A 25,132-nucleotide genomic window follows, 5' to 3' on the forward strand; every position below is an offset into this window, starting at 1 on the left:
TACGACCGATATTATGCGATTGTTGCGTTTCATGCCCCTACAAAGTGTTACACCAGGCGTTTGCATGAGTTTACCGATTCTAAGTATGGCTCACTGATATTGTGCTCATAAGATACGACACTTTTTTCTTTTCGTAAAGGGCACAATTTTACATTCCTGGGCGTATAAGTAAGTTTCCAATTTCTGCACGAACCTGAAACTTTATAAACGTGTGACTGAAGATTTTTGCAATTTCTTTTAGATAGTACTTCGTTATAGATGTCTGCATCATCTACGAAAAGTCTAAGGTAACTATTCATATTGTCTAGTGGACTGATGACCTCAGATGTTAAATCCCATAGTGCTTAGAGCCATTCGAACTATTTTTTTGTTCTACATCTGTCGGTCACTACCCATCCAATGTAACTTGCTGCGTCCTCCCTGCCCAAAAATAATCATTCCAGTCACAAATTTCACCTGATACTTTTGATAACTAAGGTGGGTGTGGTAATGAGTGAAATGCTTCGCGTAAATCAAGAAATACTGCTCCTACCTGCCTATATTGAGCCATGCCTTTTAGTGCGCGATATGAGAAAAGCACAAGTTGGGTTTTGCATGCTCGATTTTCTCGAAATCCATGCTGGTGAGTATGGAGGAGGTCATTCTGTTCTACCTTATTATGCGTGAGCTCAGGATATTCATCACGCAGCGGTGTACCTTAGGTATGTCGCGCCCCTGGCAAGAATTTAAAATGGCGCCGTCTAAAGAAGCCCCCACGAAGAATGGAATGCACCCTCTTATCAATACAGAGAGATTGATATTTTTCCTTGTCCCAAGAAAAGGTGAATGCGTTTCTTGGCAAATATATATATGCAGTATTGTTAATTTACAGAAATTTAAGACAGAACGAAACTAATTTACTGTTCAGAATCAAGGTGTTCTGATTAAGAAACAGAGACACACATTTAAATACAAAAACTCGTTATATTTTACAAAGTCTATTTCAAAACACATTGAGTTGCTAGGAATACCTATATGAAATTTAACTTAACGCTGTTATTAAGCTCAGTTAATCTACTTAGATGCTACTTTCCTGGCTTTGATTTTTGCAAAATTATCAATTAATTCCTCTAACTTAAGTTTCGCTACCTCTTTATGATCTATCGATAAAATGGCTAAATTTGACAAAGTTCCTGTCCCGTGGATCATATTAAATAATTGTTGATGAGCTTTATTTTACTGAAGCTTCGCTCACAAGAGGCCACCGCAACAGGAAGTGTTAAGTAAATTCTAAGAGTTATTTGGATATTGAATCTTTTTAAGAATGTGAAGTGGTGTTGCTTTTTCAACTTCGTTAATAAGTTCTTTAGCTTGCATTCGAAAAATTTCCAATTCTTGTGACAACCTAACTACATCTACATCATGTGAATATTTAATTCCATAATCTGCAGCATGTTTAAGAAGAACATCAATTGACTAATTTTTAGAGCTTCTCCCATTAGAAAATAAAATTTTGAAGATATTGAAGTCATTGCCTCATACCTCTTAGTGAGTTCTGTCAGGAATTGATCATAAACCAAGGTCATGTGCTCTCGTGCTGTGATAAAAAAGTTCATGGAGTAAGGAGGTTCGCCGGCCGGAGTGGCTGAGCGGTTCTGGGTGCTACAGTCTGGAAACACGCGACAGCTACGGTCGCAGGTTCGAATCCTGCCTCGGGCATGGATGTGTGTGATGTCCTTAGGTTAGTTCGGATTAAGTAGTTCTGAGTTCTAGGGGACTGATGACCACAGCAGTTAAGTCCCATAGTGCTCAGAGCCATTTGAACCATTTTTGAGTAAGGAGGTTCAGCTTGGGTAACATATATTAGCTGAGCACTGCTAAAAACTCAAGAATAAATTAGTAGTAGTTGTAGCAGTAGTAGTAGTATTTTTCAAAAGTTTATCTAAAAAGATAATACTGGCCGCGGCGCACATCCTGTTTCGAGTAGACTGCACCTCTACGCGATATTCTGCGTTTCCTGGACTGGTCACTTGTGAGTGACATGAGGAAAGTGCCTACCAGGAAAGTGAAGAGGATTCTCGTCATCAGAGCGTCTTCCTTTACTATCTCTTCTCCGTTCTGTAACAAATTTTTCCACAATTTGTCGTATCAGACTGGCCGCGGCGCAACGTTATTTTTTCCGATGGTGGCGCGGCGGTCCATCACGACATCGTCGGCAGCCTTTGGAATTTGCGCCCCCCTTGCTCTTGCGCCCCTGGCGGGGGCCACTCCTGTCAACCCCTAGGTGTCCTCACGATTTCTTATTGTACCTCACTACAAATGCATTCAGTACGATTGTCTTTATTTACTATTATACTTCCTTTCAGAAAAAAGATGGATTCGTCGTAGCAACACAAGTTTAAATTCGGATGTCCGAAGTTGTTGAGCCGGCCGGGGTGGCCGAGCCGTTCTAGGCGCTACAGTCTGCAACCGCGCGACCGCTACGGTCGCAGGTTCGAATCCTGCCTCGGGCATGGATGTATGTGATGTCCTTAGTTAGGTTTAAGTAGTTCTAAGTTCTAGGGGCCTGATGACCTCAGAAGTTAAGTCCCGTAGTGCTCAGAGCCATTTGAAGTTGTTGAGAAACCGCTTTATAGGCGGGTATCAGCAACTGTTTCCGTGATCTGTCTTTTCACAGGAGAAAATGTAACGGAGCGCGGAACTGAACTGTCCGTTGCAACACGCACTGTTCCGTTACAGGTGAGATAGTTTCCATTTCGAGGCACGGCATGCGAACCTGATCCGCGTCAGCTTTTTCGCTCTCGCGCCGTTGTCGCAACAAAGCGTGACGGGATCGCGTACCTGTCTGCGGGCACGGACGCGGTGGGGGGCGACGATATTTCCAGCTGACGCCGTCACAATACCTAATTTCGCGACGACCTACAATTTCTGGGAAAATTTCGCTGTGGAAGCGGCAGTGGCGGCGTATGGGCGTGCGGCCGGAAGGCGTGGACAAAGGAGCGGGCCGGGTCGCGACCCTGGGGCCGGGACAAAGGCTGCCGTGTCCAGACGCGCTGGCCGCGGCCGGCTGGCCGGCGAAGACGAGGTGAGGAAGCAGGGCGCGGCCCGCCAAGGCCGAGCACCGCGCACCGCGGGCAAGAAATCGCTGGACCGCGCGCCGCGCGCCGGCCGCTTACGTAAGCCACACCCCGGCTCGCCGCAGCCTCCAGGGTCCCTTTCACTTGGCGGCGCTCCCGAGACCGCTGCGCTGACCACGCCACTCGCAGTCCGGCGTGCCCCGGCGCGGGCATCCGCAGCTGCGTGTGGGCCGCTCCGAGGCACCGTTACTCGCCAAATAATGCGAGCGTTAAATAACTAAGTATCACGAGATGCTAATATTTTTCTGTGATCTGTCCAAAGCTTTTGACATTGTGTGACTCTTCCAGAACGGCTTAAGCCTTATAGATTGGTAGTTCTCTAAGCAACTTCTCTGAATTTTCCGTTACTGCGGAATCGTCTCACGAAATTTCAGTCACCAACTTCCTCCTCCGAATGGGAAAATATTTTGTGGACGCCGATCTACATAGGGAAAACGATCATCATAATAAAATAAACGAAATCAGAGCTCGTTCGGAAAGACGTGAGTACTCGTTATTCCGCGCGCATTTCGAGAATAGAATAATAGAGAATTAATGTTAAAGTGGTGCGATGAACCTTTCTGCGAGGCATTTAAGTGTGATTTGCATAGTAGCCACGTAAATGTCATATTTAACAAACAGGATGCAAAAAGATTGTGCTGAACGATTCGAGCAACGTCGGAAGGAAATAAAATTGCAGTAACTGGGGAGAAATAACGAAGGGTGTCCCACAAGGTTCAGTTTTAGGTCCACTCCTCTCCCTTACACATGGTGTCTCATTTATCTTGCCCACACCAAATTATATTTCTACATCTACATCTACATGGATACTCTGAAAATCACATTTAAGTGCGTGGCAGAGGGTTCATCGAACCACATTCACAATTCTCTTGTATAGCATACGGGAAGAATGAACACCTATATCTTTGCGTACGAGCTCAGATTTCCCTTATTTTATCGTGGTGATCGTTCCTCCCTATGTATTTGTCCACAAGTAAAACAAAAAATAATTTATGAAGCGAATGTTGTTTGCTACTATGGGAACATTAACCATGGTTGTTATCACGATCACAAACATCATCAACTCGAAGTGTTTCCAGCCCCAGACTTGGTCTGTTTGGAACAAAACCCTCGCCATCTAGCCCTGTTTCCCCATCACCTGTCTGTATTCACGCTGGTCCAGTACTCGCCTGTTTTACAACGCACTCCTTCACACCTTTTACCCATCTGTCCTTTGATCTTCTTCTTAGTCGTTTCTTTCAAATCTCCATTTCATGTGTGTTCTTGGGAATCTTCTTGTTTTCCATCCTCTTTAAGTGCTCATACCAGCTTAGCCTTGATGGTTCTATCCTGCTCTGCAAGAATTCCTCTTTCACTATTTCCCTTACCCTTTCATTCCTCATCCTATCTCTTCTTGTTACTCTTATCCTACTTGCGAAAAACTTCATTTCACCCTACTGTAATCTGCTTCCGTCTCTTTTCTTCACTGCCCATGTTTCAGCTGCATAGGTCAGTGTTAGGATGTAGTAACTTATTTATATTACTTCTTTGCTTTTCTGTAGGACGTCTTTGTTTCTTATAGGTTGATCGCTCTCTGAACAACTGCTCTGAATTTTTCGTCGCGCCGGAATCTTCTCACGAAATTTCAATCACCAACATCCTCCTCCGAATGCGAAAGTATTTTGTTTACGCCGATCTACATAGGGAGAAACCATCATCATAATAAAGTAAGGGAAATCAGAGCTCGTTCGGAAATACATAAGTATTCGTTTTTCTGCGCGCTTTTTGGGAGTGGAATAATAGAGAATTAATGTTAAGGTGGTGCGATTTCTGCCCGGCATCTAAGTGTGATTTGCAGAGTATCCATGTATATGTAGAACTACGTCATGTTTAACAAGCAGAATGCAAAAAGATTGTGCTAAACGATTCAAGCTTGGCCGGAAGGAAATAAAATTATAGTAACTGGGGAGAGAACACGAAGGGTGTCCCACAAGGTTCAGTTTTAGGTCCACTCCTCTCCCTTACACATGGTTCAAATGGTTCTGAGCACTATGCGACTTAACTTCTGAGGTCATCAGTCGCCTTACACATGGAGTCCCATTTACCTTGACCACTCCAAATTATATTTGTCCAGAAGTAAAACAAAAAAAAATTAAAACAGTGTGAAGTGAATGTTTTTTGCTACTAGGGGAAATTGCAAATGGAAATGCCGTGTGGCTAGGGCCTCTCATCAGGTAGACCATTCGCCTGATGCAAGTCTTTCGAGTTGACGCCACTTCGGAGACTTGCGTGTCGATGGAGGTGAAATGATGATGATAAGGACAACACAACACCCAGTCCCTGAGCGGAGAAAATCTCCGATCCAGCTGGGAATCGAACCCGGGCCGTTATGTATGACATTCCGTCGCGCTGACCACTCAGCTATCAGGGGTGGACAGGAGAATATTAACCAGCTTGGTTGTTATCACGATCATCGTCATCATCATCATCATCATCATCTCGAACTGTTTCCAGCCCCACAGTTAGTCATTTAGAACATTAGCCTCGCCGTGTAGCCCTGTTTTCCCAACATCTATCTGTATTCACGCAGATCGAGTCTTCGCCTTTTTTTTTACAATTCGCTCCTTCACACCTTTCAGCCATCCATCCCTTGATCTTGCTCTTAGTAGTTTCTTTCAAATCTCTTGGTAATGTTCTTGTTTTCCATCCTCTTTAAATATTCATACCATCTTAGCCTTGATGATTCTATCCTATTCTGCAAGAATTGCTCTTTCACTATTTCCCTTACCCTTTCATTTCTCATCCTATATGTCCTTGTTACTCTTATCCTACTTCCGAAGAACTTCATCTCACACTCCTGCAATCTGCTTCCGTCTCTTTTTTTCACTGCCCATGTTTCAGATGCAGAGGTCATTGTTAGGATGTAGTAATTTATTTATATTACTTCTCTGCTTTTCTGTGGGACGTCTTTGTTCCAAACCAGGTTCCTAACATTTTGCAGCAATGCTTCCGCCTGTCTGCCACGTTCGCTGATCTCTTTCTCATTTGTTCCATTTTCCTCTATAACACTTCCCAAGTACTTGACACTTTCCGCCTTCACCAATGATTCACCTTCAATCATTATTCCGCTAGTAGGTTTATCTTTCTTATAATTTTGTTCGTTACAAATTCAAGGCGTCCATGCTAGAGGTACGCACTAGTACATCCTTATAACGAAAGAAGTCGGTATTTTATGTTATTGGTTAAATAAGCAGTCGATAGACACACACTCACAGATGTTGTACTCACCATTATACGAACTGTACTGAGGAGCACAGTGCACGCGAGCCAGTAACAGCGCACATATATCTCGACATTTTGACGCACTATGCAGTTTCGCAGAAGCCTGCAGACGTCATTTTCCAGTAGGACGGTGCCTCCCCGACGCCCCACTCACTATTATTGGGATGTGGATGTTACCACTCCTCTCCTTGAGACGATTCCTGGGCGTTGGATCGGAAGTGAGGGTCCCATTGCCAGGCCCCGCCCGTCTCCCAGTCTGACTTCGATGGATTTGCAGTGCATGGGGATTATCAAGGACATTGGTTACATAAGAAGGGTTCGAGATCTGGTAGATATGAGACAACTGATCTACACTGTACTGAGGCCGTAACACCTGTCATGCTTATGAACACGTCGCAAGAAGTGGAGTACCGTTTCGGTATCTGTAGAGTTACAAACGATGACCCCACTTAACTGTACCAACATGCATAAAGACGAAACTTCCTGGCAGATTAAAACAGTGTGCCCGACCGAGACTCGAACTCGGGACCTTCGCCTTTCGCGGGCAAGTGCTCTAGCATCTGAGCTACCGAAGCACGACTCACGCCCGGTACTCACAGCTCTACTTCTGCCAGTACCTCGTCTCCTACCTTCCAAACTTTACAGAAGCTCTCCTGCTCCTGGAAGAGCACTTGCCCCCGAAAGGCAAAGGTCCCGAGTTCGAGTCTCGGTCGGGCACACAGTTTTAATCTGCCAGGAAGTTTCATATCAGCGCACACTCCGCTGCAGAGTGAAAATCTCATTCTGGATGCATAAAGACGTTTGAGTTCCTGTGTACAGTGTTGGACAAATAAAGCTATACACTTAATAGGTATTGAAATATATACAAATGTTCTGTATACCTCTAGCCTGGACACCCTGTACCTCTGCAGCAACATTTTTTTTTAAATAGCATCTTAGATTTTTTTATCTGCACTCGCATCTACATATACACTTCGGAAGTCACCTTACGGTGTATGGCTGAGGGTATATTCTCTACCACTGTCACTTCCCCCATGTCTTCTCCAGTCGCGTATGGTTCGAGGGAAGAACGAAGCCTCCATGTGGGTTGATTTTATCTTCATGATCTTTCCACGAGATACACGTAGGAGGAAGCAATATATTGGTTGACTCTTCTAGAAAAGTTCACCAGAAAAATGTTGGCAGTAGACTATTCCGTGATCCAGAACGCCTCTTTTGCAACGTCTTTCGCGCTAGAGTTGGCTGAGCATCTCTGTGACCCTTTCGCGTTTACTAAATGAGCCTGTAACAAAACGTGCTACTCTTCTTTGGTTGTTCTCTTTTTCCTGTATGAATCCTATTTGGTGCGGATCCCAGACTGACGAGCAAAATTCAAACATTGCTCGAACGATTGCTTTATGTTTTTGTTCCACTTCACTTCGCTCCATACGCATACTGATATATATATATATATATATATATATATATATATATATATATATATATATATATATATATATATAATGGAAGTAACTGCCTCCAGTGATTATTTTGCAATCTTGTAATCGTACAATAAAGGGTCTTTTTGTCTGCTTATTCGCAAAATGCTACATTTGTTTACGCGGAGGGTGAGTTACTACCTCCTGCGCCAAATGTCGATCCCCTGCAGATCTTCTTGAACTTTGCTACAATTTTTCTAGCGTTGCGACTTCTCTGTACACAACAGCATACCCCGCTAAAAGCCTATTTGGTAATCCACTTCCACTCCTCAAACCCTCTATCATATCATATGCATCATTCACGTAAATATGTATTAAAAAAGTAACAACTAACTGACTTTGCTGTTCTACCGTACAGTGCAGGTATCCTGGGTAAAGCAATTCATGCCCTTGCTGGAGCTAACAGCGAACAAATGGTAAAACAATGGAAACTGATACCGATTATTCAGGTAAATGCCCTTAGTCACACTGTAGTCACGGAAATCTTTAACTGAAGACGACTGACTGGATGCCGGTTCAATGAATTAAGCCATTTACTTTCGTTACATTGAACAATACACTTTTTCTGTGGAATTTGATAGAACCTTCCAAAAGGATCACGGCAGCATAATCCGTGTTGAACTAGATAGAATAGTAAGAATAAAACAGCGCTGCAAACCACTGTCCCAGCATTAAGAGAAGACGTTTCCAGTCTGTCTGACCTACTGTACCAAATGCGAGCAAGCACGTTACTAAGGTATGGTTTGTGTTTTTAGTTTAACGACTATCAAAAATTCTACCTTGAGCGCTGGTACAAGCTGTAAAGCAATTCCGTGCAGACAGTACGGTGCGCTGTATTTTATCTGGAATTACTGCAGCTCAGGTCCATGTTATAGTTATAGGATTTCACGTCTACAGAAGGCGTTTGTGTTTCCCCATAGAGCTCTTTTTTCAGTGTTCTCCACAGACAAATGTCCACAGGAGTAAATTCTGGAGACCGTCCAAACGGCCGAAAGAGAGCTCTCTGTTAATACTGCCTCATGTCTCGGGCTCTCTCTTAATTACTTGGACAACATACGTATTAGGATACTAGTAGATACTTGTGGCTGTTTAATGTCCTATCAATAAAATAGTTACGACGTTTCGGTTCTTGCAAAAGGCCATATCACATGTTGACAGGCCACGCTTTTTGTTTATTCGCATCTCTCACCCCACGCGTATTTTCAACCGGCCAGTAGTAGATATCGTGAAGATTTATTTCCCCTGGTTCATAAACGATGCCTCGCTTTGAAGTTTTCATCAACAACATTGGAAGAGTTGTAGCTGAAAGTCATTGCCATGAAGTATGGATGGAGCGAAACAGAGAATGGATAAAATATTTTGAGGTGTAGAATTTACAGCACACTTGCTAGGCTTGTTCCACTCGCACATTCAAATTGTCGGGTAGAGACATCTGCATTTTGTTAGCGCTGCTAAAATATTCTCTCTTCGTACATCTCTATCTACATGTACACTCCACAAGTCACTGTACTGTGCGCAGCCGACAGTAATTCATACCAGTACTAACAATGAACAAAATGATTCTTAGATGCCAAAGCACGCGCCAAAATCTGTTGTTCTCACTATCCGTATGCGAGATATACGATAGCTGTAGCAGAATCATACCACAATCTTCCTCGAATACACTTGCTCTAAATTTATCCATCCAAAATAACTCAACACAAGGTAGGTAGTTGTACCCAATGAGACACATATAAGATTCTATAAAGAGTATGCGAAATAACTTGTTCCTCTTCTAGTAGCAGTCTCGAGGAACGAAGCGTTCCAAGTGACTGGAAAAATGCGCAGGCCGTTCTCTCATCTATCAAACGCTCACAAATGTAGAAATAAATCGCTGAGGTCAGTCTGTTTTAAAAATTAGGAACGCTTTTTATGCTTACATTTCTGGGGAAAAAAATCTCCAGTGTAGGAATCAACACGTGTTTTGCAAACAATGATAACGTGAAACCCAGTTCGCTCCGTTCGGCCATGAGACCCAGAAAGCAGTAATTACCGACACCCAGGTCGATGCCGTGTTCCTTGACTTCCGGAACTTCGCCGCCGTTGTTCACTGTCGCCGAATGAACAAAATGCGAGTGTAGGGCGTATCAGACCAGATGTATGATTGGCCTGTAAAGTTCTTAGTAAATAGAACACATAATATTTTACGCTCCGTTGGACCGGCATCATACTATATGTCGGTATAAGATATTATGGAAATGAATGCTCCGAATCAGCTGGAATAAAGTAATATGTTTTTAATATTTTACACGACAGGCCTGTTTCGGCTTATAGGCGTTATGAATTGGCGTCTAGTTGGAAGTGACGACCATATTGTGTCTACAGTAAAATTTTGTGTCACGTCTCGGTAAGTATGTCTTTGTCAGATGTTTTGACAGTTCAGTTTCGACAGTTCTTTACTTTGTAAGTATATAGCATCATAGTAAAGAACAGTCAAAACTGAACAGTCAAAATATCAGGCAAAAACATATTTTTACGTTTCATAACTACAAGAAATATTATGCGTATCGAGACATAACAGAAAGACTTTGCTATAGATGCACTATGGTCATCACTTCCAATTAGACGTCACTTGATAATGGAAGTAAGTCTAAACAGGCCTGTCGTGTAAAATATTAAAAAACGTATTACCTTATGGCAGCTGGTTTGGAGTATTCATTTCTACAATGTGTTAGAACACATAATGTCATTCATAACAAAGGAAATCTTACGGGAAAGTAACTTCGGGCAAGTCTCATGTTACAGGATCATTACTGTTTCCATGCTTTTCGCGGATGATGCTGTCCTTCACAGAGAAGTCGCAAGGCTAAAAAGTGTAGCGAAATATAGGAAGACCAGCAAAGGATCGGTGTTTGCTTCAGATATCGGCAGCTGACCCAGAGCAGAAACGAATGTAACTTCTAGACCTTACAACTAAACTCTCGTCTTAACCACCACAAGTATTTATTACATTTCTTTAGCTCTTACTCGTTTCAGTATTAAGCCGTTTTCGGAGTAACGAAATCTTATTGTTATAAAGTATGACCTAAGAGTTGATCACATGAGATGTAAGCGCTCTTCTTGTAGTTAGATAATCGGAAGGGTCCGTTACATTATTTTCATTAGAGGGGCACTCATTAAGTATATGCGAAGACCTGTACGGACCGATTTAAAAAGTAACGACCGCATGAAACTAATCACAGGTAACGTAGATGCCAGACAGATTAATTGGAAGAATTCTCAGGAAGTGTAAACCACGCACGAATGAGATAGCTTATGAAACTCTTGTTAGGCCGTTACTCTTTAGTCTGACATAGGATTGACAAAAAATATAATGAAGCTGCAAAGGTGAGCAGCACGGTTCGCCACAGGCTCTTTTCTCAAGCACAAAACGTAGACAGAAGTGATAATTCAACTTCATATCCAGACGCTGAAAACGGAGTTGTGCATCACAGTGTTAGTTTTATCAGCCATGGATCATTTGCGCGATAAATGATGTCGAACGACTCATTTTCTATTTGCAGCAGGGAGTATTTTGTAAACATGACTACATGCTGACGATCCCCAAGTGTTTTCTTTTCTTTTTTTAAAAAAAAGTGCACATGTGCGTTAGTAAATCCTACTCACCACATTTTACACATTACAGAAATAGAAATTTTTCTACGGAATAGCAGGAGCTGTCAAGGAAAAAACGGTCCAGTTTGTTCTCAAATTTATCTTTGCTCTTTGTCAGGCATTTTATGTAACTGGATAAGTGAATGAAAGTTTTGGTGGCATCATTGTGCACTCTTTTTTGTGCTAAAGACAACCTTAATGTTCAGTAATGAATCCCATATTTTCTTCTGGTACTGTAATTATGTACATCATTGTTCCTTTTGAACTAGAGAGGATTGTTTACAACAAACTTCTTGAGCGAATAAATATGCTATGAAGAAGTAGTCAAACTGCCTAACGTTTTAAACAGATGTCTACATGATAATCGTGAGAGACCACCATTAATTAATCTTACGGCACGTTTTTGTGCAATGAAGACTTCCTTTCTTAAAGATGAGCTACTCCAGAGCATTATTCCATATGACATTATAGAATGAAAATACGCAAACCATGTCAGCGAAATGGTTTGCCTCTCCAAGATTTGCAGTGATTCGAAGTGCGAGTGTGGCTGTACTAAGTTGTTTGAGAAGTTCAAAAATTTGTTGTCTCCAGTTTAAATTCTCGTCAATACGTGCACCGAAAAATTTTGAAGCTTCCACCCTAGTTATTATTTCCTCTCCATGGACGGCACACCTCTGTACATGCACTACTGAATATGTTGTGTCTTCTTGAAATGAGAGTGATACCATTCGTAGAAAATTGCTCAATAATAATTTTTAGTGATTTACTGCTAAAATTTCTAGTGAGTACACCCTTTCCAGCCGACTTTATTGCACTATTTTTTGTTAATCATACTATCTTTTCTAAATGGCCCAAAGTATCTCCGTCATCAAGGCCAGGGCACAAAGTCATTTTGACGGACTGCCGTAGTTACGACGTTTTGATGCGGTGCGGGAAAGACGCTGGGTCAGCTGATCCCTCCCCCAGCCATTGTCGACTTTGCAGACCTTAGGAACCGCTACTTCTCATTCAGGTAGATCTTCATGATCCTCATTGGTCTCACCAGGCTGGCGATACCCTATTCCAGTCCTATCACCTATCAATAAAGTTTATGCCTGATCGGTTTCTTGTTCCGTTCTGACACAAGTTTTCAGTAGTCACGACACATTCGTTAAATGGCAGCTAAATCGTGGCAAATGTGTTTTACATTCTCATCTCTGCGTCCTAAAAATTGAACTGTGAAGCGCTCTATGTATAATGCAGATTAGTGCAACAGGAATTAAATTATTGTCGGTTCCAGTTTATTGTAAGAAGTGTAAAATGTCAGACAACGAATCCGTTTCAAAATGTCGTAGATGTCTGTTGCCAATCTCACCTCTTTCGAATCGGTCCTGCACGCGGGAGGTGGCGGTTATTGGAGGGGGGGGGGGGAAGTTTTGTACGGCAGTATTTGGGTGCAAATAAATGGTGGTGGTTCAAAATGGTTCAAATGGCTCTGAGCACTATGGAACTTAACTTCTGAGGTCATCAGTCCCCTAGAACTTAGAACTACATAAACCTAACTAACCTAAGGACATCCTACACATCCGTGCCAGAGGCAGGATTCGAACCTGCGAACGTAGCGGTCGCTCGGTTCCAGACTGTAGCGCCTAGAACCGCTCGGCCACTCCGGCCGGCAAATGGGGGTGGTCGAGCACAGTTCTCGATCATCAGATACTACACTGAAATACTGTATTAAATTTCAAACCTCTCTACTGTGTCTCATCGATCATGATATTGTAACATTACTGATGATGATCCCTTTTTCATATGGAGAAAGCTAAGCTCGACAGCCCATTGGTGCTTCTCGAGAGCAATAGGTTGAGCGCTGACAAATGGCTCCACGATTCTACGTTGACGATGTACACTCACTACTATCACCGGCACACGACAATTACACTTGACATGCAAGTTCCCTCACCGCTCAACCCCCCCCCCCCCCTCCCTTCGTGACAGGGAAAAGAAAACCAAAGCATTCATACCAGACCTTGAGCCACACCATTAGTTTATCATCTACTCAGTATACAACTTTAAAATTTCAAATAATAAAAGGAAAATAATAACATCCAGAGGAAATTATTCAGTTAGATAAAAGCTGTTTTGGATAGTTCAGTTTTAGAACAAGTGTCTCAACTCTCTCATTTGAGGCTGTGGTATAGGTTTTAATTTTGACTCCGATATTGAAAATGAAATACACAGATTCCAAGCTGTTTGTGCTGCCATTAGCAGAACACTGGGCTATAAAGTACGAAACGAGACCATCATGAAATTCTATAAGTAATGGCAATTCCTGCGTTGTCCTACGGAAGCGGAAGTTGGGCTACTACAAGAAAATAAAAATTCGAACAGGGGAGATGAGGTTCTTAAGAAAGACGACGAAGGGCTGTGCAAGTAACGATGTGACTAGAACAGAATTACACATTTTTAACACGAATGAAAAAATTCAATAATATTGCGAAGATTATGGACATTACGTAAGAATGCTTGGTCAGAGAACTCTCCAGAAGATCCAAAACTACAAGCCGAATAGGAAGATAGAATTGAAAGACGGCGGTAAAAAAGATGAGAATCAGTTTGAAACTTCCTGGCAGATTAAAACTGTGTGCCCGACCGAGACTCGAACTCGGGACCTTTGCCTTTTGCGGGCAAGTGCTCTACCAACTGAGCTACCGAAGCACGACTCACGCCCGGTACTCACAGCTTTACTTCTGGCAGTACCTCGTTTCCTACCTTCCAAACTTTACAGAAGCTCTCCTGCGAACCTTGCAGAACTAGCACTCCTGAAAGAAAGGATATTGCGGAGACATGGCTTAGCCACAGCCTGGGGGATGTTTCCAGAATGAGATTTTCACTCTGCAGCGGAGTGTGCGCTGATATGAAACTTCCTGGCAGATTAAAACTGTGTGCCCGACCGAGACTCGAACTCGGGACCTTTGCCTTTCGCAGGCAAGTGCTCTACCAACTGAGCTACCGAAGCACGACTCACGCCCGGTACTCACAGCTTTACTTCTGCCAGTACCTCGTCTGGAAGGTAGGAGACGAGGTACTGGCAGAAGTAAAGCTGTGAGTACCGGGCGTGAGTCGTGCTTCGGTAGCTCAGTTGGTAGAGCACTTGCCCGCGAAAGGCAAAGGTCCCGAGTTCGAGTCTCGGTCGGGCACACAGTTTTAATCTGCCAGGAAGTTTCATATCAGCGCACACTCCGCTGCAGAGTGAAAATCTCCTTCTGAGAATCAGTTTGCTTGCGAGTTTAGAACGATGAACACCCTAATGCTTGAAAGCAAGACGATTATGTTCTATACCGAGAAGACGAGAACGATAACCAGTCTGGGAAAAATCATTTTATTATGAAACTAATTTTCTTTCTGCATGGGACTGTTTCTTGGATAATGGATTATACGCAACATTGCCTTACGGGGTGAACGAAAATACCTCATCTTCGGCAAGACAGTAGGCGTTAGTGTTCACACCAGTACCCGTGGCGACATCTGTGGAGCGAGGAACAAACACGATTCGCGAGCAACGAGCTGTCTCCGCGCCTCGCCCACAGAGGCCACGCCTAGCGCCGGTAAACGGTGCCGTGCGTGGAGCAGCTCAGCTCCGTAACGGTGCACGGTGGATACCGGTTGCACTTAATAAATATTCACTTCGCGACACAGTATCTTATTCCCTCTGTCACTGCAGTTCACCTTGACAATTCTCACTAGTCTTATTTAAGACCTTCAATTCCGCTACTTGATAGGAAATCTTGCATAACACTTATCTTTATTTACGGTACTGTATAGGCAAGGGGCGGTACACCTACCTATGTCGTCTACATCTCGCAAAACTTGACACCACGACAGATTCCGACCCCTAATGTTTAATGGTTCAAATGGCTCTGAGCACTATGGGACTCAACTGCTGTGGTCATAAGTCCCCTAGAACTTAGAACTACTTAAACCTAACTAACCTAAGGACATCACACACATCCATGCCCGAGGCAGGATTCGAACCTGCGACCGTAGCGGTCGTGCGGTTCCAGACTGTAGCGCCTTTAACCGCTCGGTCACTCCGGCCGGCCCTAATGTTTAATATACGAAGGTTATCGGGCCCATGCTAACACATCTACAAGGGTCAGTCAAAAAATAATGCCTCCTATTTTATATATATTTGTCAAGAATTTCAAATGCAACTACATAGGTTGAAAACAAGAGTGACGATTAATTTATGGCTTTTCAGTGTCATATCGGTCGATTTCCACAGTTTTGGTCTATATTTTGAGAAGGGCGTGTATCCCAGTGTGATAAAACGAATGGCCCTGTTCCCGAAGCCGCGGGGAAGTTTTCACGGCCTCCTCATCTACATCATACTCCGCAAGCCACCTAATGGTGGGTGGCGGAGGGTGCTTTCCGTACCACTATCTGATGCCTCCAATCCTGTTCCACTAGCGAATAGTGCTTAGGAAGAATGACTGTCGGTAAGCCTCTGTATTGGCTCCAATCTCTTGAATTTTTTTCTCCTCGTGGTTAATACGCGAGATGTATGTGGGGGGAAGTAATATGTTGTCTGACTCCTCCTAAAAAGTGCTGTCCCAAAATTTCTGTAGTAAATCTCTCCGTGATGCACAACATCTCTCTTGCAACGTCTGCCAGTGGAGTTTGTTTGGCATCCCCGTAACGCTCTCGCGCCAGCTAAACGATCCCGTGGCGAAACGCGCCGCTCTTCGTTGAATCTTCTCTGCACAAGACGAACATCCACTGTAGCTTCAGTTGTGTGAAACCGCTGAAGACATGCATTAAGCTGTTTGAGGGTTCTGACGAACTGGACAGATCTGTGCGTCCCTGCTCCAAAAAGCCAATCATAACAACACCCTCCGTGTACGAGAATAATGTAGCCATAGCTTTCCCTGCCGATAGCACAGTTCTAAACTACTTCTTCTGCGGTGAGTCTCTGTGATGCCATTCCACAGACTGCCTCTTTGATTTTGGTTCAAGAAAATGAGCCCATGTTTCCTCTTCGGTCATTTTTCATAACATCCTCTCCCTCCAAACGGAAGCGCTGCACGAGTTGGGAGGAAATTGTTTTTCTTATCTCTCTATTCTGGTCGGTTAACATTTTTGGCACCCATGTTGCACAAACCTTTGAGTATCCCAATTGTTGAATAACCATCATCACACTGCCTTAGCTGAGGAGAGTAATGCGGCATAAATAATCCGTAGTCACCCGGCGGTCAGTCCGAATGATGTCATCCACTCGCTGAATGTTGTGTGTCAGTGGCTTGCTGATCCGCATTTCGTCAGCCAAAGATGTTTGCCCTTCAGCTCCGTTACAGCGACAATACCATCGTCTGACAGTGCTGATAGCCATGTTGCATCACCCTACGCGTTTTTCAGTATTTCATGAATAAGAATGGGCGTTCCACCTTCTGCGTTCAAGAATTCCATCACAGAAATCTGTTTGATACGAACTTCGATGTCGACCATTTTGCAAGCGACTGCAGTACTGGCTTCTGTTTCTACATCTACATCTACATCCATACTCCGCAAGCCACCTGACGGTGTGTGGCGGAGGGTACCTTGAGTACCTCTATCGGTTCTCTCTTCTATTCCAGTCTCGTATTGTTCGTGGAAAGAAAGATTGTCGATATGCATCTGTGTGGGCTCTAATTTCTCTGATTTTATCCTCATGATCTCTTCGCGAGATATACGTAGGAGGGAGCAATATACTGATTGACTCCTCGGTGAAGATATGTTCTCGAAACTTCAACAAAAGCCCGTACCGAGCTACTGATCGTCTCTCTTGCAGAGTCTTCCACTGGAGTTTATCTGTCATCTCCGTAACGCTTTCGCGATTACTAAATGATCCTGTAACGAAGCGCGCTGCTCTCCGTTAGATATTCTCTATATCTTCTATCAATCCTATCTGGTACGGATCCCACACCGGTGAACAGTATTCAAGCTGTGGGAAAGCAAGTGTACTGTAACCTACTTCCTTTGTTTTCGGACTGCATTTCCATAGGATTCTTCCAATGAATCTCAGTCTGGCATCTGCTTTACCAACGATTAATTTTATATGGTCATTCCATCTTAAATCACTCCTAATGCCTACTCCCAGATAATTTATGGAATTAACTGCTTCCAGTTGCTGACCTGCTATATTGTAGCTATATGATAAAGCATCTTTCTTTCTATGTATTCGCAGCACATTACATTTGTCTACATTGAGATTCAATTGCCATTCCCTTCACCATGCGTCAATTCGTTGCAGATCCACCTGCATTTCAGTACAATTTTCCATTGTTACAACCTCTCGATATACTGCAGCATCATCCGCAAAAAGCCTCAGTGAACTTCCGATGTTATCCACAAGGACACTTATGTATATTGTGAATAGCAACGGTCCTACGACGCTCCCCTGCGTCACACCTGAAATCACTCTTACTTTGGAAGACTTCTCTGCATTCAGAATGACATGCTGCGTTCTGTTACCTAGGAACTCTTCAATCCAATCACACAATTGCTCTGATAGTCTATATGCTCCTACTTTGTTCATTAAAGGACTATGGAGAACTGTATCAAACGCTTTCCGGAAGTTAAGAAACACGGCATCTACCTGGGAACCCGTGTCTATAGCCCTCTGAGTCTCGTGGATGAATAGCGCGAGCTGAGCTTCACACGATCATCTTTTTCGAAACCCTTGCTGATTCCTACAGAGTAGATTTCTAGTCTCCAGAAAAGTCATTATACTCGAACATAATACGTGTTCCAAAATTCTACAGCTGATAGACGTTAGAGATATAGGTCTATAGTTCTGCACATCCGTTCGACGTCCCTTCTTGAAAACGGGGATGACCTGTGCCCTTTTCCAATCTTTTTGAACAATACGCTCTTCTAGAGACCTACGGTACACCGCTGCAAGAAGGGGGGCAAGGTCCTTCGCATACTACGAGTAAAATCGAACTGGTATCCCATCAGGTCCCGCGGCCTTTCCTCTTTTGAGCGATTTTAATTGTTTTTCTATCCCTCTGTCATCTATTTCGATATCTACCATTTTGTCATTTGTGCGACAATCTAGAGAAGGAACTACAGTGCCGTCTTTCTCTGTGAAACAGCTTTGAAAAAAGACATTTAGTATTTCGGCCTTTAGTCTGTCATCCTCTGTTTCAGACCATTTTGGTCACAGAGTGTCTGGACATTTTGTTTTGATCCACCTACCGTTTTGACGTAAGACCAAACTATTACTGCAGTGGACAGAATAAGTAGTTTCGCGGAATAGCGCAAAATTCAGATTTTTCACTTTACAAACTTTATTTCAGGTGAAAAAATTGGAGACAGTACTTTTTGACCAACTCACGTACATTCCGCAAACCGCGGGAGTGTGGCGGAGTATTTTGCTTGCCATTGTGTTCACCCCTTTCCCATTCCTGTCGCCGGCCTTGTTGCCGAGTGGTTCTAGACACTTCAGTCCGGGACGGCGCGACTGCTACGGTCGCAGGTTAGAATCCTACCTCGGGCATGGATGTGTCTGATGTCCTTAGGTTCGTTAGGTTTAAGTGGTTGTAAGTTCTAGGGGACTGATGACCTCAGATGTTATGTCGCATAGTGCTCAGAGCCATTTGAACCCATTCCTGTCACAGACTGTTTAGAGGGAGAACGATTGTTTGTAAGCCCCCGCGTTAGTTCGAATCGCTGTAATTTTACCTCGAAGGTTTTTTCGCGAGAAATATTGGAGGGAGCAATATATTGGCTGACGTTCTAGAATGTTACGCTCTCGGAATTCTAATAGTAAACTAAACCACGATGCACAATGCCTACTTTTAGCGTGTGCCACTGGAGTTGGTTGTGCAGCTGCGTGACGTGTTGGCGCTTTCTAAATGTGCCGAAAAACACTCTTCTTCTTTGGATCTTCTCCATTTCTTCTACCAGTCCAATATGGTGCCGCTATGTATGCCAGACAAGAGCAATTTCCAAGTATTGCTCAACGACGGTTTTGTAATTTACTTTCTTCATGGATGGACTACACGTCCTGCAAATTTTTCCAATGAAACTGGCATGTTACCTGAAATTTGTTTTATGTGGTAGTTCCAATTTAAATCGCTCTGTACCCATGCTCCTGGATGTAACTGCACCCCGTAATTGTTCTGCAATCGTGTAACCATGCCATAATGGCTCTTATTATGTTTATGCGCAATAGGTTACATTTGTTTATGTCGAGCGTCAAATGCCAATCTCTGCACCAAACATCGATCATCTGCAGGTCTGCTAGCATACTGCTACAGTTTTTTAGTGTTGAAACGTCTCTTAATACACGCTGTCCATAAAATAATGTTCCAGTTATAAATTTTAATAATGTCAACTCTAAGGGCTATGAAGTGTTGGTTCAAGGTTACAATTACTGATTTGTTGTTTTCCCACTTGCAGCCTCACATACGCCACTTAATGGCGACTCCAGAGTGTAAACCGTTTTGTGTTCTGCAGTTTGCTAAGAGTGAAGCTGCAATTTCAGTCCAACATGCGTTTAGTTTAAAGTTTGTGATGCCCCATGTGGGAAAAACATCCGGCGATGGTAATGTCAATTCTAAACGACCGGATGTGTGTGTAAAAAGAAAAGAACGGGCCAACCAAAAGTATCTGAAGAGCATATTGACCGTATTAGAACATCTTACTTTCGTAGTCCCATGCATTCTGTTCCGAAAGCAAGTGCTAGACTTCAGTTGCCAAAGACAACAGTGTGGAAGGTTTTAAAAAACGTGTACACATGCTTCCATACCGATTAAAGTTGGTACATGTTGTAAATGCAGATGGCTATGGTGTACGTTATAACTTTGCAAAGTGAAGGTTTGCAGCGGGAAGGTGATTTTGTTGATCGTTTGATGTTGAGTGATGAGGCACCTTTTCATCTGAGTGGGAAACCAGTACTGTTCGTTCGTATGTGGGGGTTAGAGCATCCTGACGGACTTGCACATTGCCAAAGAAATTCCCCGAAATTAAACGTTTTCTACGCTCTTTCCTCACATCAAATGTACGGATGATTTTTTTTCAGCTTAAACTACATGGATGCGTTGAAAGAATGCTTCTTTCCCAATTACAAGGTAATCTGAAAGCTTTATTTGGCACTAATACGGAGGCGCTTCCCATTGGCATCTCTTTGTACGAGAGTCGTTGAATATAAAGTCCCTGACCGTCGGATTGATAATAATGGTCAATACGACAGCTCTCTTTTCGTTGGTCTCCACGTTCACGTGTACCATGGTACACATAACACGTCAGAACACTGTTGCAGAAGCAACGAAAAAAAGCATGCCAAATTCAGAAGAACTCAAAATCCCCAAGACTGGCTAAGTTTCACAGAAGTTCGAAATTTAGTGCGGACGTCAATGTGAGATGCTTTTAGTAGTTTCCACAATTAAACATTGCCTCAAAATATGGTAGAAAACCTAAAGACGTTCACTGCGCGATAGTGATGGAAATATTACCGATGGTGGTGCCACTAAAGCGGAGTTACTAAATACAGTTTTCCGTAATTCCTTCACGAAAGAAGATGAAGTAAATATTCCAGAATTCGAAATCAGAACAGCGCCTTTCTTAGCAACCATATACAACCGCTCACTTGACGAAAGGTCTGTTCCTAAGGACTGGAAAGTAACACAGGTCACACCAATATTCAAGAAAGGAAATAGGAGTAACCCATTGAATTACAGACCCGTATCACTGACCTCAATTTGCAGTAGGATTTTGGAGCATATACTGTACTCGAACATTATGAATCACCTTGAAGAAAATGTATTGATACATAACCAACGCAGATTCAGAAAATATCGTTCTTGTGCAACACAGCTAGCTTTTTATTCCCATGAAGTAATGAGTGCTGTCGACAAGGGATCTCAGATCGATCCCATATTCTTAGATTTCCAGAAGGCTTTTGATACCATTCCATACAAGCGACTATTAATCAAACTTAATACGGATGGAGTATCGTCTCAGTTGTGTCACTGGATTCGTGATTTCCTCTCAGAGAGGTCACAGTTCGTAGTGATACACAGTAAATCATAGAGTAGAAGTGATATCTGATGTTCCACAAGGTAGTGTCATAGGTCTTCTGCCGTTCCTGATTTATATACATGATCTAGGTGGTAATCTGAGCAGGCCCCTTAGATTGTTTGCAGATGACGCTGTAATTTACCGTCTAGTAAAATCATCAGACGATCAATTCTAATTACAAAATGATCTAGAGAGAATTTCTGTATGGTGCGAAAAGTGGCAACTGGCACTAAACAAAGAAAAGTGCGAGGTCATCCACATGAGTACTAAAAGAAATCCGATAAATTCTGGGTATACGATAAATCGCACAAATCTAAGGACTGTCAATTCGACTAAATACCTTGGAATTACAATTATACGAGCAACTTAAATTGGAAAGACCACATAGATCGAAGCGGTTAAAGGCGCTACAGTCTGGAACCGCGCGGCCGCTACGGTCGCAGGTTCGAATCCTGCCTCGGGCATGGATGTGTGTGATGTCCTTAGGTTAGTTAGGTTTAAGTAGTTCTAAGTTCTAGGGGACTGATGACCTTAGCAGTTAAGTCCCATAGTGCTCAGAGCCATTTTTTGAACCACATAGATAATATTGTGGGGAAGGAGAAACAAAGACTGCACTTTGTTGGCAGAACACTTAGAAGATGCGACAAACCCACTAAAGAGACAGCCTACATACCTTACCAGGTAGGATTGACGGAGGACATCGAGAAAATGCAAAGAAGGGCAGCGCGTTTCGTGTTATCGTGCAATAGGCGTGAGAGTGTCACTGATATGATACGGGGTGGCAGTCACTGGAACAAAAGCTGTTTTCTTTGCGGCGAGATCTATTTACGAAATTTCAATCATCAACTTTCTCTTCCGAATGCGAAAATAATTTGTTGACACCCACCTACGTAGGGAGAAATGATCATCATAATAAAATAAGAGAAATCAGAGCTCGAACGGAAAGATTTAGGTGTTCCTTTTTCCCACGCGCCATTCGAGAGTGGAATGGTAGAGAAGTAGTATGAAAATGGTTCGATGAACCCTCTGCCAGGCACTTACGTGTGAATTTAAGAGTAACCATGTAGATTTAGATGTAGACCTCACGCCACGTAGTTCTTTTCTTTGAAGCTGTATAAAAAATAGTGTCCACGTTACACCACTACCTAATAATTTGCCAGAGTTGAGTCACAGAAGTGAAGAGGTTTTTGCTTCCTTTTATGCGTTTTTGCTAACTAAAGTGTGGGAGGAATTGGATTTTAGGTTGGATGTACACTCTCAGTTGCAACAAATATTAGATTAATTTACCTTGAATTTAATGTATGATTCGTTGTTAATAGTCTAAATTAAATTGTTATATATGAACACCGAAACTGGAACATTATTGTATGGGCATACTGTGCAGCAGCATCTTCCGAACAAGCGTAATGAATCTACCGACATTATCCACCAAAAATATCCTTTTGGCAGGCGCCTGAAATTAGTTTTAAATCTTAAGAGTAAGAATGACATTCTGTTTACTTGAATTCTTCGATCCAGTGACACAGCTGGTCACATATTCCATACACTCTTATTCTGTTCGTTACGCCACAACTGTATTCAGCGCCTTCCAGAAGCAATGAATACGGAATCAACATGGACGTCGGTATCTACTGTTTTATGGTTGTCGTAGACAGATAGAGAGAGCTGGATTTTGCACGATCGTTGTTTTAGGAATCAATTTTGTTTCCTACAGAGGGCTCAGTATTTACATTCACCTTTTCCGAAGTGTAACATTATAAATACCAATATGTCGTCCAGATTCTCTAATTTTCTTTCAATTTCTAACTGCAGTCGTGATTACAGCTATAAATTCTTCTATTCACGAATCTTTACAAGTTTTCCGGGCATAATTCCGAATCCTCTATAAATAAAATGATTCCCTCATTAAATGCATCGTAAATTTCACATACTGATTGCCTTACTTCCGTAAAAATCAAACAGTAAATAAAATGATTCTCTCATTAAATGTATCATAAATTTCACATACTCATTACCTTATTTCCGTAAAAATCAAACAGTTGTTAATTACACGAGGGGTAAGGTTATGCGCCATGGAACACCATATGTCGTACCGCGTACTATTACCGCAGATTGTGCCATGTCGTTTGCTCACTTTCACATTGAAACGAAATCTAGAAACGAAATGTTTGATTATGAAGCACAGCAAGCATTTTGTTGCACACAGTTCACAGAATGTCATTAGGCACTTTGGCTGCACATTAAAAACCGGTTTTCCACTTACCTTGTTTAGAACCTCGAAACCTTAATAGAAGAATTTGTGCAAAACAAATATCCAATCACAGCCAAACGTCTCTCAATGAAGCAACTCAGACTTATTACCGCTAGCTTGCGAAGGTCACTAGATGTCACTCTACTCACTTACGTCTACAGACCGGAAGCATCTGACTTTTCATGATGTGTCCCATTTCCTGCTGTCTACCATTACACCTCTCTCCCCTGTTTGTCATGGGTAGAAGTTTATAAAAAAGTAAGATCTTATCGCCCAAATATACAGTGGGCCAAGAAAACATGGATTGTGATAGCAATGTTCACCGATTGGAGATGAAATTTGGATAACCAATTTCTACGACCAAAACGTGCTGTCACAATTATTTTATAAAATTGAGTACACTCTGACAAAATTAAAAGCTGTACAGTATATACTTGCCTTCGACCACAAGTTTTTTATAGCCGTGTGATCAAGGCGTCATACAAAACTAGAAATTTCATTATCGCTAGCAATCGCTCTGAAAATATTTACTCGTATTCGAAGCAAAAAAAAGGTTTTCCCATCAGTCAATTAGTTGCGTTACTTATGTTCATTCTGCTTGGAATTTGGGGACGGAAAGGTGACTGAAAGTTGTTTTCGCCATGTGGGATTCTCCAAAGTAGCAGAGTCTTTAGCGCCTCTAGGATAGGCTGATACTGAACCTCAAATGACGTGTAATGAAATTTCGAGGCAGGTTACTACATTATTAGAGTTACCTACATTATCACTGCATGAGATAGCTGCAGTATATTAAGTATATACAGAACCGATAATGACAGATGAATACTTTTTGGAAACTGTTCAGTTTTCAATAGACCATGTCCGTGTAGACGATGATAACTAACTTGACAATCAGTTTAACATTACAGTTCCTGTCCTTACTGCGTCAGAAATGTGGAACATCGTGAGAAGTGTTCACAGCTATTTATATTCCGACTGGGAAAATTAATGAAAAACCATATAGATATTGAAAACTTCGTTCAAACTTTGATGTTGATATCTTGATACAGATATATCAATAAACAGTAATAGGCTTTCTCAAAAAAAAGTAAATAGTGAACATACACTCCTGGAAATGGAAAAAAGAACACATTGATACCGGTGTGTCAGACCCACCATACTTGCTCCGGACACTGCGAGAGGGCTGTACAAGCAATGATCACACGCACGGCACAGCGGACACACCAGGAACCGCGGTGTTGGCCGTCGAATGGCGCTAGCTGCGCAGCATTTGTGCACCGCCGCCGTCAGTGTCAGCCAGTTTGCCGTGGCATACGGAGCTCCATCGCAGTCTTTAACACTGGTAGCATGCCGCG

At 42.7% G+C, this 25,132-nt stretch overlaps 1 protein-coding gene and 1 non-coding gene across 2 annotated transcripts in view; one reads left to right on the forward strand and one right to left on the reverse strand.

The window, feature by feature from the left end:
• The window catches only part of LOC126177049 (cuticle protein 16.5-like), a 334,451-nt gene that overhangs the window by 155,120 nt on the left and 154,199 nt on the right, over positions 1-25,132 (forward strand). The gene's annotated exons all lie outside the window — the stretch shown is intronic.
• On the reverse strand, positions 14,109-14,183 carry Trnal-caa (transfer RNA leucine (anticodon CAA)). The gene has a single exon. It is a non-coding gene; the product is annotated as a tRNA-Leu (tRNA).

Source organism: Schistocerca cancellata, chromosome 3, assembly GCF_023864275.1.
Source record: "Schistocerca cancellata isolate TAMUIC-IGC-003103 chromosome 3, iqSchCanc2.1, whole genome shotgun sequence".
NCBI lineage: Eukaryota > Metazoa > Arthropoda > Insecta > Orthoptera > Acrididae > Schistocerca > Schistocerca cancellata.